At 39.8% G+C, this 12,662-nt stretch overlaps 1 long non-coding RNA gene across 10 annotated transcripts in view; it reads left to right on the top strand.

The window, feature by feature from the left end:
• The window catches only part of LOC106730215, an 84,411-nt gene that overhangs the window by 2,680 nt on the left and 69,069 nt on the right, over nt 1-12,662 (top strand). For all 10 annotated transcript variants that reach the window (XR_004319939.1, XR_004319935.1, XR_004319934.1 and 7 more), the window contains one exon: nt 1,046-1,124. This is a non-coding gene — a long non-coding RNA (uncharacterized LOC106730215). The remainder of the gene's footprint in view (nt 1-1,045; nt 1,125-12,662) is intronic.

The following is a 12,662-nucleotide window of genomic DNA, read 5'->3' as shown; positions in this document are numbered from 1 at the left end:
AATAGAAGTTAAAGAATTATTTAAAGAATATCCTTTCGAAGGAGCACCAAGAATCATTGACTTACTCAAAGTATGCACATGTCCCAATCCAGCCCTGGCTGTAGGTTCCAGTGACTCCAATATACTCACTAGGACACTGAGCCTTGAGAGGGGTCAATACCTTGCTCATGAGACCCGAGCTTCTGGAGTGAGGTACCCTGAACCGGATTCAGGTCTGTCTCATTCCAAAGCCCTTACACCTGGTGATGGTGTTACCGGTCCGGTCTATAGGATGAGTGTAGAAGGTCTGTCAAAAATGACTGCCCAGGTGATAAAAACTAAATGGCTGTAAATTGGATTTTTATAAAAATTTTAAAAGTAATAAATCTGAATGGCAGGGGAAGAGAGGGGAAGAAAAGGGGAAAAAAATATGTATTGACCTTTGGGGGGGATAAATAAAAGCATAGAATAAAAAGTAAATACTACCAATAATTCCACCACCAAGAGATAATACTGCTAATATTTTAGCACATTTTATTCTATATTTTTTATTTTTAAAAGATATAATCATATATACACCCATACACACATGCATATAACTTGCTACTTATGTTCAATTATGTATAGATGTGTATAGATACATGTATTCATACAGACTTAAAAACATTAATATTTTATAGGCTGCTTTTGGAATGGAATGGAAAAATGCATTATGTGTTTAAAAGAAATCATAATTAAAAATTTTTACTGGCTGCAAAACATTCTAACATATGGGTATATAATTCGCCTAAAATTTTTTTAATTGGGATATAATTGACATTTATGATGTTTGTTTCAGATATACAAATTAAGAATTCGATATTTGTATACATTGCAAAATGATCACCACAGTAAGTCTGGTTACCACACATAACTACACTTTTTTTCTTGTAATAAGAACTTTTAAGATCTACTCTCCTGGTAACTTTCAAATATGTGATACAGTGTAATTAACTATAGTAAACTTTCTTTTGAGACCTGTTATTTTGATCAGCAAGTATATTTCTGCTTAATCTCCTTCCTATAGCTTAGTGCCCTCTGGAGAGAGCTAAAGATCTCCACTGACGATCTCCAATGAGATGAGGACAAGAAGTCACAAGACCCAGGTCTGTTAATGCTAATTATTTCTAGTTGAGAACCTTGAATGAGTTACTTAATGTTAGGATTTCATTTTAGTCATCTGAGCAGAGGTTCAAAGTTAGGAATTTGAAAACAGACAGCTAAGTTTCCAGATTCATCTTCTATTAAGTGTTTGACCATAAATGAATTACTTATTCTAAGACTCTGTTTGATCACCTGTAAAGTGAAGCAATTAATGGTATTATACATAAATATGTTGCTTGTTGTTGGACATTTAGCATAAGTGTCAACCACATAGTATGTACTGAGCATCTCTTAGCTGTTATTGTTGACATTATTCTCTGTACAATGGAGATAAATAGTATCTGCCCCCTGCATTTCCCAGGGACCTGGTGACAATCAATTGAGGTCACTTATACTAAAGTGCCTTGACATCTGTAAATTGCAAGTTTTGACTGTGTACATGGATACAAGGGGTGCCTTCCAGACAAACAGAAAAGCTTTCCAAGGACTTTTTTAGACTTCATCTCACAATCTTTTCTTCATTCACTCCATGCCTAGCTCTGTCGTTCTTCACATAAAGGCTGCAAGGACATACCACTGGGTAGTTATTGCAACCTGTAGATCAACAGCACAGTAATGGGGAGTGTATAGCTCAGCAGTAAAGCATGAAGTCCCAGATTCAATCCCCAGTACCTCCATCAAAATAAATAAATAGATAACTCCCCTCCTCAAGAATTAAAAAAAAAAAACAAAACCCAGCACAGTAATGAAAGTAGGATGGGGCCCTATGTTTTTCCATTCTGGGAATTCTATCAAAGATAAGTTGGGAATTCAAAATTTGCACCTCTTGGGGAGTGATGGAAATTTTAGCTATCTTGATTGTGGTGGTGGTTTCACTGGTGTAAACATCTATCAGAATTCACCAAAGTATACATCTGAAACATGAAGTACTGTATGGGAATCATACCACAATGAAGGTGTTTAAAAGAAGAAGATTGGGCATTCACTCATATCCGTGGAGGGGGAGAATCTGGTTCATCAGGTCTTATGTACCTCATGGAAAATGGGTTATAAAAACACATCCGTCACTCCTGCTTGTGATATAACCTATTCACTGAAGAAGCAGTACTTCCAGGATGAAGTTATAACAGCAAGTTTAATGTTTTCTCTCACTGTCCTAAGTGAGGGTAATTCTACCCCTGCCACTAGATATAGCTATTGGGGTCACTTATAGGTAGTAGAAAGTAGCGATCTTTATATTAGAATGTCCAAACCAATACATTACTAAATACTTTCGTCTTTATTCAAAGATAAGAATTCTCTCCTCCACCATCTAGAGCTGGTCACTGGCAGGTGTCCAGCCTTTAGGAAAGAGGATGTGGTCAACTTCTCCTTTCCTTGCTCATCTCTGCCCCTACTTAATATCTGCTGAGTTTTTTCCCTTCCAGGATCAAAGGAGTAGGGAAGGGAAGAGGAAAAAGGGTGGGAACAGTTGCTTGGCTGGGACACTTGTAAGGTGACATCACATTTTCCGGGCCTGGCAAAGGTGTCTCCTGGGTGCTTTCATGTGTTCTTGGGCTGCCTGTCTGCTGTCCCTTCAACATGAGCAGGTCTCACTCATTTGGCTACCAGCTTCTGATTCAGACCTGGCTCTCCTGAGGCCGCCTCCAAAATGCCTGCCTCAGTAGGAGTCCCAGTTTACCCTCCACCCACATCCCAGGTGTCTTCCTGAGCAGGACTTAAAGGGGCTGAGGTGTGGTTCTCTCCTGTGTGTCCCACAGCTGGTCCATAGAAACACTCGTCTTTATTTTGCTCCAATAAACTGAGTGCAAAACTGTCTTAACAGCAGCACTTCTCCCTGATGCCAGGGAAACTCACCAGTCCCTCTCTCCTGGTCTTTAGATGTCCAGGGCTGGAGTCAAGTCAGACATCAATCCCCCGTGCTCCCGAGGGTAGGGAACTGTTCTCTGGGTGGCCCGTTGAAGCCCTCTCTTCCCTACCCTTGGTGGTGGGAGTCACAGCACAGCTCTCACCAAGAAAATACTCCTCACGGAATCCTCCCTTAGTTCCTACTTACTAGACACTTTTATTTACTCCTTTGGGTGAGGAGTTTTAGACTCATGAAACTGGTCTTGGGTATTTTGATTGAAAGTCTGTATCTTGGCACCATACTCTGGAATTTCACATCTATTCCATTTTGGTGCTGCAGGTGGAATTTGAAGTTAACATCTGCCACAGGCTAGTGAAAACTGAATCGAGTCAACTTCCTTTCCCATACCTTCAATATTAATGCCTACTCAACCAAGACAACTGCCTTTTCCAGGCAGTGCTGCCCACCTGGGAGATGTGAGGAATACCACACTCATTAGGAAAGCACATCTCACTGGTCCCCTGGGCTTTCTAAAGAAGAAATGTGTAATTTAAAATATCTGATCAGGAAAGCCCCAATTTGTGGGTTATAATAAAAAAAAACTTTGTGGTTTTGACTTGAATTTTTGAAGATTTGTCAATTTGGGAAGAATATATTTAGATTAAAATCTTTAAACAATAATAAGCAGGGATAGAAGAGTGGCTAAAATTTTGTTTACAGCAACACAAGTAGTTTTTTGAAAATTGACCCATAATGTTTACATTACTAAATTAGGTATTATTACATTTCTTTGTGAGTTTTAGAAGCAGTGTTCTTTGTTTTTGGTATTTAGATCATTATGGCACCTAAAAGTCCATTACAGAGAATTAGCTATGTAGCTTTAATTGCACAATGGATATATCCATTTTGGGGCACTGGAAGTAAAGCAAACAGTAAAATATTATGAAATCAAGAAAAAGATAGTTTTGGGATTATCTAGTGACTGCCTTCCAATTTCCAGGTGCATAAAGGATTAATGTAAAAGTTTTAATCAGCAGTGTTTATACCCTCTGTAAAGAAGCTTTGTGCAGTTATAGCCCCTTCTTTTACAGATAAAGTGTGTAGTTGAGGGCCATAGTTAAAATGAACCTTTTCCCTTCCAAATTATTCAGAGTCAAAATTTGTGATAGTTACAGAAGCAAGTCCTAAAAGAAGACTCTTTTGCTCCAAAAGTAAAACTGTATTCTAGAGAAACATACTGACTTCTGTATTGAAAACCGATAGTTACTGTGTTAGCTCATTTCACATAAGAACTCCCTGCCTAGAGGGAGGGGGCTGTGAAAGACTTTGAATTCTCCAACTGGCCACCTTCCAGGAAGGGACTATTCCTCTGGAACCAAGAATGGTGAAAATCATTAATATGCAAACCACTCTGCTCCAAACTAGGTGTAAGGACTAGCCAGGTGCAACACGCCACCTGTGCCACAGGAAGGCTGCTTTCCGTGTGAAAGTTCTCTATGCCACTTCCTCAAGGTGAATAGTAAAGTGGCAGACATGAACTTGGATAAATATTTTGGGGTCAGGGAAATGTCACCATATCACTGTATTAGTCTTAGGCCCGTTTTCTAGGGGAATATATCCATCCTGGTGAAATAACAAGCTGCTATTGCTTTTTGATATTGTGTAAGAGAAGCACAGTGTATTATTCAACTCGGAAAATCTCTACCTGTGTTATTATACACATTTTTCACATTAATGGAGGAAATTACCATAAAAACAATTGTGAATGAATTACAGTCTCCCAGCTTTTGTTACAATTTCTTTTTCATCTGTAATCCAATATGGGCTCCTACATATTTCAAAACTAGAGCACTTTACAGAGTGGGTTCCACAGAGAACATAAGCACAGAAAAGAGAACGTGACTAAAAATCTTATTGACTGTATTAAAGCAAGAGCAGGCAGAACTGGAAGGAAATAAAACAGAGAATCGTCATTTAAAGCGAGACATAGATAAAATCTTGACTGGGCAGTAAGCTGATGATGAAATTGAGCTCTTTTGCTTAGATGGCACCATTATTCACATTAAAAATACGGTAGTGCTGCATTACTAAAGAGGATACATTTACTGGCATTTCTGGGCTCAAGGTCCCAGTTGGTGCCAGATGCAGAAAATGACTCAGAAGGCTTAGGAGGAGATCAAGAAGCAAAGACAGGATTCTTTACCCACTGTGACCTGCAGAGCAAGGGCACCACATGCCTTCCGCCCTCTGTGTTCACACGAGGGAGAGTCTGAATCTGTCAGCTTCCCTCTGCCCGCTGACCCAGGGACCTCACCATGCTAGTGACCACTCTGATCTCAGACTTCCAGCCTCCAGAACTGTAAGACATAAACTTCTGTTGTCAATAAGCTACCCTGTCTCTGATGTTTTGCTGTGGTAGCCCAAATGGACTACGACACATGTGTATAGCTTAGTGTGACCATCCAGATCAAAATAGAGACTATTTCTTTCACCCCAGAGAATTCCCTCCTGTCTTCCAGTCATTACAACTTCCAATCCTGGGGGAATGACTACTCTCACTTTTCTCACTGTAGACTTGTTTTACCTGCTGCTGAATATTACATAAGTGGAACCATATAATATGTGCTACTTTTGCTTGAAATAATGCTTTTGAGATTCATCCAAGTAGCTGTATATACTTCACTTCTTTTTATTGCTGGCTGTATTCCATTGCCTGGATGTATCACAATTTGTTATCCATTCTCCTGCTGATGAATATTTGGATTATTTGCAGTTTAGGTCTATAACAAATCTGCTAAGGACTTTTATATACTCTTCTCTTTTTGGACTTTTCCAATCATTCCTCTTGGTATAAACTAGGAATGTACTTACTGGGTCAATAGTGGTAGGTTTATGTTAACTGTATTAGTTTTAAGAAGTGATTGCACCTTTTCATACTCCTGCCAGCAGTGTGTGAGAGTCCCAATTACTCCACATCCTCACCAACACTTGGATGGTCAATCTTTTTCATTTTCACCTTTCTGCTGTATGTGCAGTGGTATTTCATTGTGGGTTTTAGTGTGCTTTTTCCTGACGACCAGTGATGAGCTTCTTTTCATCTGCTCACTGATCACTTAGATATCTTCTTTTATGAAGTACTTATTTATGTCTTTTGTCCACATTTTATGTTTTTGTTAAGGCCATGTCCCATTTCCAAAATCTGTATTAGTAATTTATCTACTGCAGCATAAAAAATATTACTGTGAAACTCATCAACTAAAAACAACAAACATTTATTATCTCACACAGTCTCTGAGGGTCTGGAACCTGGGCTCTGGCTCAGGGTTCCAGGAGGCTGAGGGACTGCTGGCCAGGGTTGTAGTCATCTCCAGGCTTGACTAGGGCCAGAGGCTGCACTTCTAGATTCACTCGCATGAGTTTTATTGTGAGTAAATGTATGATTTTTGTTAGGCTGGTGAAATATTGAAAAGCTTAAAGACTCCCTACCACTCTCACTGACCTCTTGGTGCCCAGGATCTTAGTCTGAAAAACTCATCTAAAGGAGTAGATAGTAGGAAAGAGAGACCCAAGGTCCCACGACTAGTTGTGGGAGAGGGGACCAGGTAGGAGTGTTAGCAATCTAAAAATACCCAGGCTCAAAGAAATGGAACTGTTTGAAATGACTCACTTTATTAAGCTCCCGCTGTCTCACTAGCAGCTTTAAAGAATCATGGCAGAGTGTGTCTGGTCCTCCATAAATGGTCATTTGATCCAGTAATTTCACCTGTGGAAATCTGTACCAAAATTAGAATTCACAGTATAGAAAAAGCTACATAAAAAGATTCTCACTGAAGCATTATTTATTAGAAATCTAAATTGTGGAATTGTTAAAGAAAATACATATTCCCTCAAACGAATTCCCTCAGATGAAATCATTAAAAGCAGTCATATGAGTGTTTAAGTTATGCTATTTATAGGAAGTGCTGGGGATATAATATTAAGTGGAAAACTAGATAAAAATTATTACAGTGTGGTGTCATTTATGTTTACATGTAGGAACAGATTGGAAAGGAGACATATACCTGTGTTAGAAATGATAGGGAAATTCCCCCAGCTTCCCAAGTTTTCTGTATGTTTTTATAATTTAAAACATCTAAAATTACCAATTACCGTCCCTACCTTAAATGTTGAATTGAATGAAAGAATAAATATAAATTGCCTTTTTTCTCAATTTATTTGTTTTCCTCGACTTTTTAATTTGAAAAATTTCAAACCTACAGAAAAGTTATGAGACTAGAACAATAAATGCCTGTATATCCTTTACCTAGATCCACCAACTATTGCCACATTTGTTTTCTCTGTGTATAATACACATATATTTTTTTTAACCACTTGAGAGTAAGTGGCAGGCGTTTTAACACCATGGTCTTAAATATTACCTACCACATGCATCTTTGAAGAACAAGGACGTTCTTCTACATTCTACAGTTATCACACTCAAGAAATTTAACGCGGGTACGATCCTATTATCTAATATAAAGTTTGTATTCAAATTTCCCCAATAGAGAAAAAAATCATTTTTGCCGATTGCTTGTTTGCTTCTGTTTTATCCAAGATTCAAACAAGGATTACACATTGCATTTAGTTGTTATACATCTTCAGTGTCTTTTGACCTCAAACAACCTCTCAACAGTTTTTTTTTAAATTCTTTCATGACTTTGACTTTTTTAAAGACTTAAGCCAGTTATTTTGCAGAATATCCTTCAATTTAGATGTGTCTGACTCTTTCCTCAAGATTAGAAATGAATTGGTTGGCTAACTCATTAATCTTATTTTGTGTGGAAAGATATTACTCTTTCTCACATCCTGTGAAAATAGGAAACTTTTAATGTGTTTGTTAAAAAGATTAATCTGAGATTTTGTTTGGGTGCGGTATTAGTTGGACTCAGGTATGTGTATCTGAACTTCATCATTTTGTTATCATTTTGTAACAAAGAACATGTAGCTTAAGAAATCCAAGCACTTGAGATCCACTATAAGTAAACTCTAATTCCTATAGCAGAAAGGAGGGGTCTATCTGCTTTTTAACCACCCACACCTTATCTATGTCGAGGGAATGTTTCCTATTCTTTATTTCCTTGTATTTGTCAAGTTGGTCATTAAACCAAACATGAGGTCAGTTGGTCATAGATTTAAAGGTACCAGGTTGCAAACATAGAAGATACAACCGTCTTCTTAGCAACTGTTCAGGTGGTAACTGTGTGTGCCTTCAAAATTGTTTTACTAGAACTTTTGAGTCCTGAAAATATCTGATTTCTGAACTAAACAAGCAGAATCTAAGCAGAAGGAAGTCTAAGTCTCGTTTATAACTTGGCCTGTTACAGCTGCCAATAAATCACACCAATTTATATAAATAAGAGCCGTGGCAAAGATGTTGCCTCGATGGTAAGTTCCTCTTACTTGAAACTTACAAAGCTGAGTTGTATTGCTAGAAAAGGCCTACTGAATGCATCCAAGGCATTGCCTTAACCCCAGGGATGACGAAGGTGTTTTGAGCCCGTGCCATCATTCTTACCTCACTTGTTCGTGACAGCTATTGCTAATTAATCACAGTGTTCTTTCCTATTAGCCAGGACACTCACTGGCTCAGAAAATTTCCCAACACAGCACTACAGGCAAATTAATAATAATCTGTAGTCCATACATCAAGATGAAATCTTTTTAACACTTAGGAAGAAAAAGAATATTTTTCTAAGTCTCATCTAGTTTTTAGCTTCTCATCTTCACCTGCACATGCATGGCAGGGGCCTAAAACAATGTTTCTTGTGAATGACCTACAGGTAACTGACAAACTCAGTAAAGTCTCATAATCAGAGCGTGCTGACAAGGTGATTTGACATGCGAAGGAAAGGAAAGTGTATTAGGGTTGGCTGTTGGTTAATACACTAATAAGTGTATTAGTTTGGGTGGGCACAATTTGGCCTTAATCCATCTAATAGCTGAACCACAATAATTTATTTCTTGTTCATGAAATAATCCAAGTTGGGTTCCAGGTTGGCAGGGTAGGAGTGTGTGAGCTTCATTCTGTACAGCCATGAGGGGTCCAGGCTGATGGAACCTCTGCCATCTTAAACTCCGACTTCCCAGATCACGGTGGATATTTACATGCAGCTGGTGTAGGAGAGTACGGAGGAGCGCCATGTGGGCCAAGCCTGAAAGTGGCTCCCAGCCACTCCGCAGTATTCGATTGGCTAGAACACAGCTACACGGCTGTACCTAACTGTAAGCTGGGCTGGGAAATGTAGGTCATGGCAGGGCAAACTCCTCCAATGATGCTCTGCTACAGAAGGGAGCATAAAGGTTGAGCAGTCAGCCAGCCAGCTCTGACCACAACGAGGGACTTTTCCTTGAAACTCCATGTCTTCTTGTAGGACGGGAATGGTGGTAGCACAGGGTATACCTAGCAGCGTGCCAGGCACAAGATTTGTCTGAGCCCTTTCTTATTCCCGTCTGGTCTGTGACTCAGTCAAATGTGGAGGTGAAATTGATGAGAGTGAAAATTATTAACCCTGCAATGCATTACTGAAACATTTGTGGAATTTTAGTCTCCAGGCTATCTTTAAAGATGCAGTAAGAGTACCGTTTCTATCTAGGATGTAGAAAGCAGACAAGAACATGACCCCCACCCTAGAAATAAGAAAAACTACAGATAAAATACAAAATGATCATTTTCCTTCACCTGTCAGATGACTTGGAGGCCATAGGACAACCAGGTAGCCTGAAATCCGAGGCCCCTCTTGAAATATAGAATGTGAGCCCTGGCTCACCTTTAGCAGAGCATGGGAAGAAGAGATGCCACTTGTCATATGAACCACTAAGAGGAATTCAGCTGAAATATTGAACAAATTGCAGAAGCCTGACTTGGAGCCTTCAGTCCTAGGGCTGGTGTCCGACTGCTGATGATTGAGGCTGGTCCTGATGCTAGAGCAGGCTTGCTGGTGGGCAGGGCCAACACCCAGGGAATTTGGGAGCTGATGTCTGCCCACTGGTGGGTGGAGCTGGTTCCTAGTGTCTCTGCTTTCAGGGCCCTGGGAGTCCTGGCCTGTGCACTGGTGTGTGGGGCTGGGTCCTGGGCCTCGGGTGGGTGGGTCCATCTCCAGGGGTGGCTGTGGGTTTAGGACGTCTTAAGGCAGCCTGTCTGCTAGTGGGTGAGCCTCTCTCCCTGCCTAGTTAGTTGCTTGGCTTAAGGAGTCTCAGTACTGGTGCCTATAGGCTGGTGGGCAGCAGTGCTGGTTCCTGAGGCTGCTAAGCTAGAGGGAGGATTCCAAAATGATGCTCACCAGCACCAGCATCCACATGGTAGATCGAGCTCCCCATAATGGCTGCCACCAATGTCTGTGTCCCTAAGGTGTGTTACAGTTGCCTCCTGCCTCTCTGGGGACTCTCCAGGACCAACAGGTGGGTCTGACCCAGTCTCCTTTCAAAGTACTGCTTCTGCCCTGGGTCCTGGAGCATGTGAGAGTTTGTGTTCATCCTTTAAGAGTGGAGTCTCTATTTTCCACACCCCTTTGGGTTTCCCGAAAGTAAGCCCCACTGGCCTTCAAATCCAAACTTTCTTGTCTTCCCAGTGCAGGACCCCTGGCTGGGGAGCCCAATGTGGGGCTCAGTCCCCTAGCTCTTTGGGGAGGACCTCTGCAGTTGTAATTATTCTCTGTTTCTGTGTTGTCCACCTTGGGGTGTGGGTCTTAACTATACCACAAACTCTGTCCCTCCTATCCGTCTCATTGTGGTCCCTTCTTTCTATCTTTGGTGGTAGAAGATCTTTTCTGGTTGGTTCCAGCCTTTTTCGTCAATAGTTGTTCTGTAAATAGTTGTAATTTTGGTGTGCCCATGAGAGGAGGTGAGCTTAGGTTAGGGTCTTTCTACTCTGCCATCTTGGGAACTCTCCAAAGTCTTATTTCCGGCAGAATTCCACCTTCTTATTAACGTGTAACATTACACATCCATCAGTCTACATTTCCTAAATCTCAAGGGCCGGTTGTCTATTTTGTTCATTTTGCTACTGGATTGAATTTTTCCAAAAAAATGTTACAAACACCTTATAAATTGTGGCAATTTAAAAAATAGAAGCAAAAAAATCATTAAAATATAATGAAATGTTCTCTCATGACTTAAAAATCATTAATCACAATTATGATACTCTAGAGTATAATATACATATTTATTAAATACTTTAGAAAAATAGCATGAGAGTTTATTTATTTCATCTCTAGATGGCTAAAAGAATGCTCATTTAACAACTGAACTCCAGCCCCTCAAGGATTCTTAAATAAATACATTTTTAAGATGACTATGACCTTGTTTGAATTTTCCCATTACATTATGGTTTTTATTATCTTACTTGGGCAGCCAGTTCACATGTAACAACTTTTTTTTTCCTTATGGAAATAAACTTTCACTCCAAGATGCGAAGGTATTAAAAGCCCTGAACAGTCTTCCGACAGGATTTGTTTGCCTGCCCTGCTGGTTCAGTATGTGTCAGAAAGGGTGCAGTTCCCCGAGGAAGGCCGTTGTCACTTAACGATTCAAGGTTGTGTGAAGGTCTTGCGCAGAGCAGCCTGGTGAGCTTCCTAGCCTGGCTTTGTGTCTCTGGGCTTTCTAAAAAGTTCAAACTTAAAACACATTGTGTATTTCAGAGGCGTCCCCTGTGGTCTTCAGACTAGGGCTGGTGTGGGAATTGTGGGAGTTGAGCATGTTTAGACAGTTTTAAGGGGATTGATTTCTAGGTCCTCAAGTTCCGTATTCCTCCTGCTTACATCTGATCTGTCTGAGAGTGCCTGCTTGAGCGAGGCACTGTGCCCAGTCTTTCCCGGCTCCTCGTTCCAGTCACCGTTACCCTACTTCACAAAATAAGGCAAACTTCTCACCCATCTGGAATCCTGCCTTGGGGCCTGATTCCCGGGTGTAAATGTCAACAGGGACGTTTCCAGGGTCAAAACACTGGCTTGAGTCTCAGCTGCAGGATTTCAAGAAAGAATAGATAAAATTCCCACAATTATCTGCTGATCAGTGTGACATTTCCAAGAATCCAGAACATATTTTGGAAGTGAGGTAATGGTTTTATATCTTCTTGTATTTTTATCCAGACTCATAAGAGAAAATTTGTGATAAGCTATTTCGTAAACATAATTAGACTCTATATTCGTGTTTTACTTGGATGCATTTCCTGCTTATTCTTCTTGCTCAGCCACTTTCTACCAGTTTATTCTATCCTGTGATGTACTTATTAGATGTATATTAGCTTAACAAGAATATGTGTGGATTCTACTGTAAACAGTCATTAATACAATTTTTACGAATTCTACATGTAAAAGTAGCCAATAATCAGTTTTTTCTGTCAGTTTCCACAAAATCCAGTCATCGTCTAGCAATAAGTAATATATACCTATTGGCATATGGACTAATTAAAAGGGAAAAAGGCTCCATCCATCTCATTAAGAGATGCAGTTCCAGTAACATTTTACTTATTATGTTCAAGAATTATCAAATTTAATAATGTGTATATGTTGGTATGTTTAATTGTGTACTAATAATGGTGATGAAAAATTAATCCAGAAGAAAATTTAAACACTCGGATTTACCAATGCAGGAAACACACATTTTAAATTTCAACATATACATAATTTTTGCTGCAGAAGAATATGAGAGGGAT

This window comes from Camelus ferus, chromosome 5, assembly GCF_009834535.1.
Source record: "Camelus ferus isolate YT-003-E chromosome 5, BCGSAC_Cfer_1.0, whole genome shotgun sequence".
NCBI classification, from domain to species: Eukaryota; Metazoa; Chordata; class Mammalia; order Artiodactyla; family Camelidae; genus Camelus; species Camelus ferus.
Note: the sequence above shows the minus strand (reverse complement) of the source record. Positions and strands in the feature narration are given on the sequence as shown.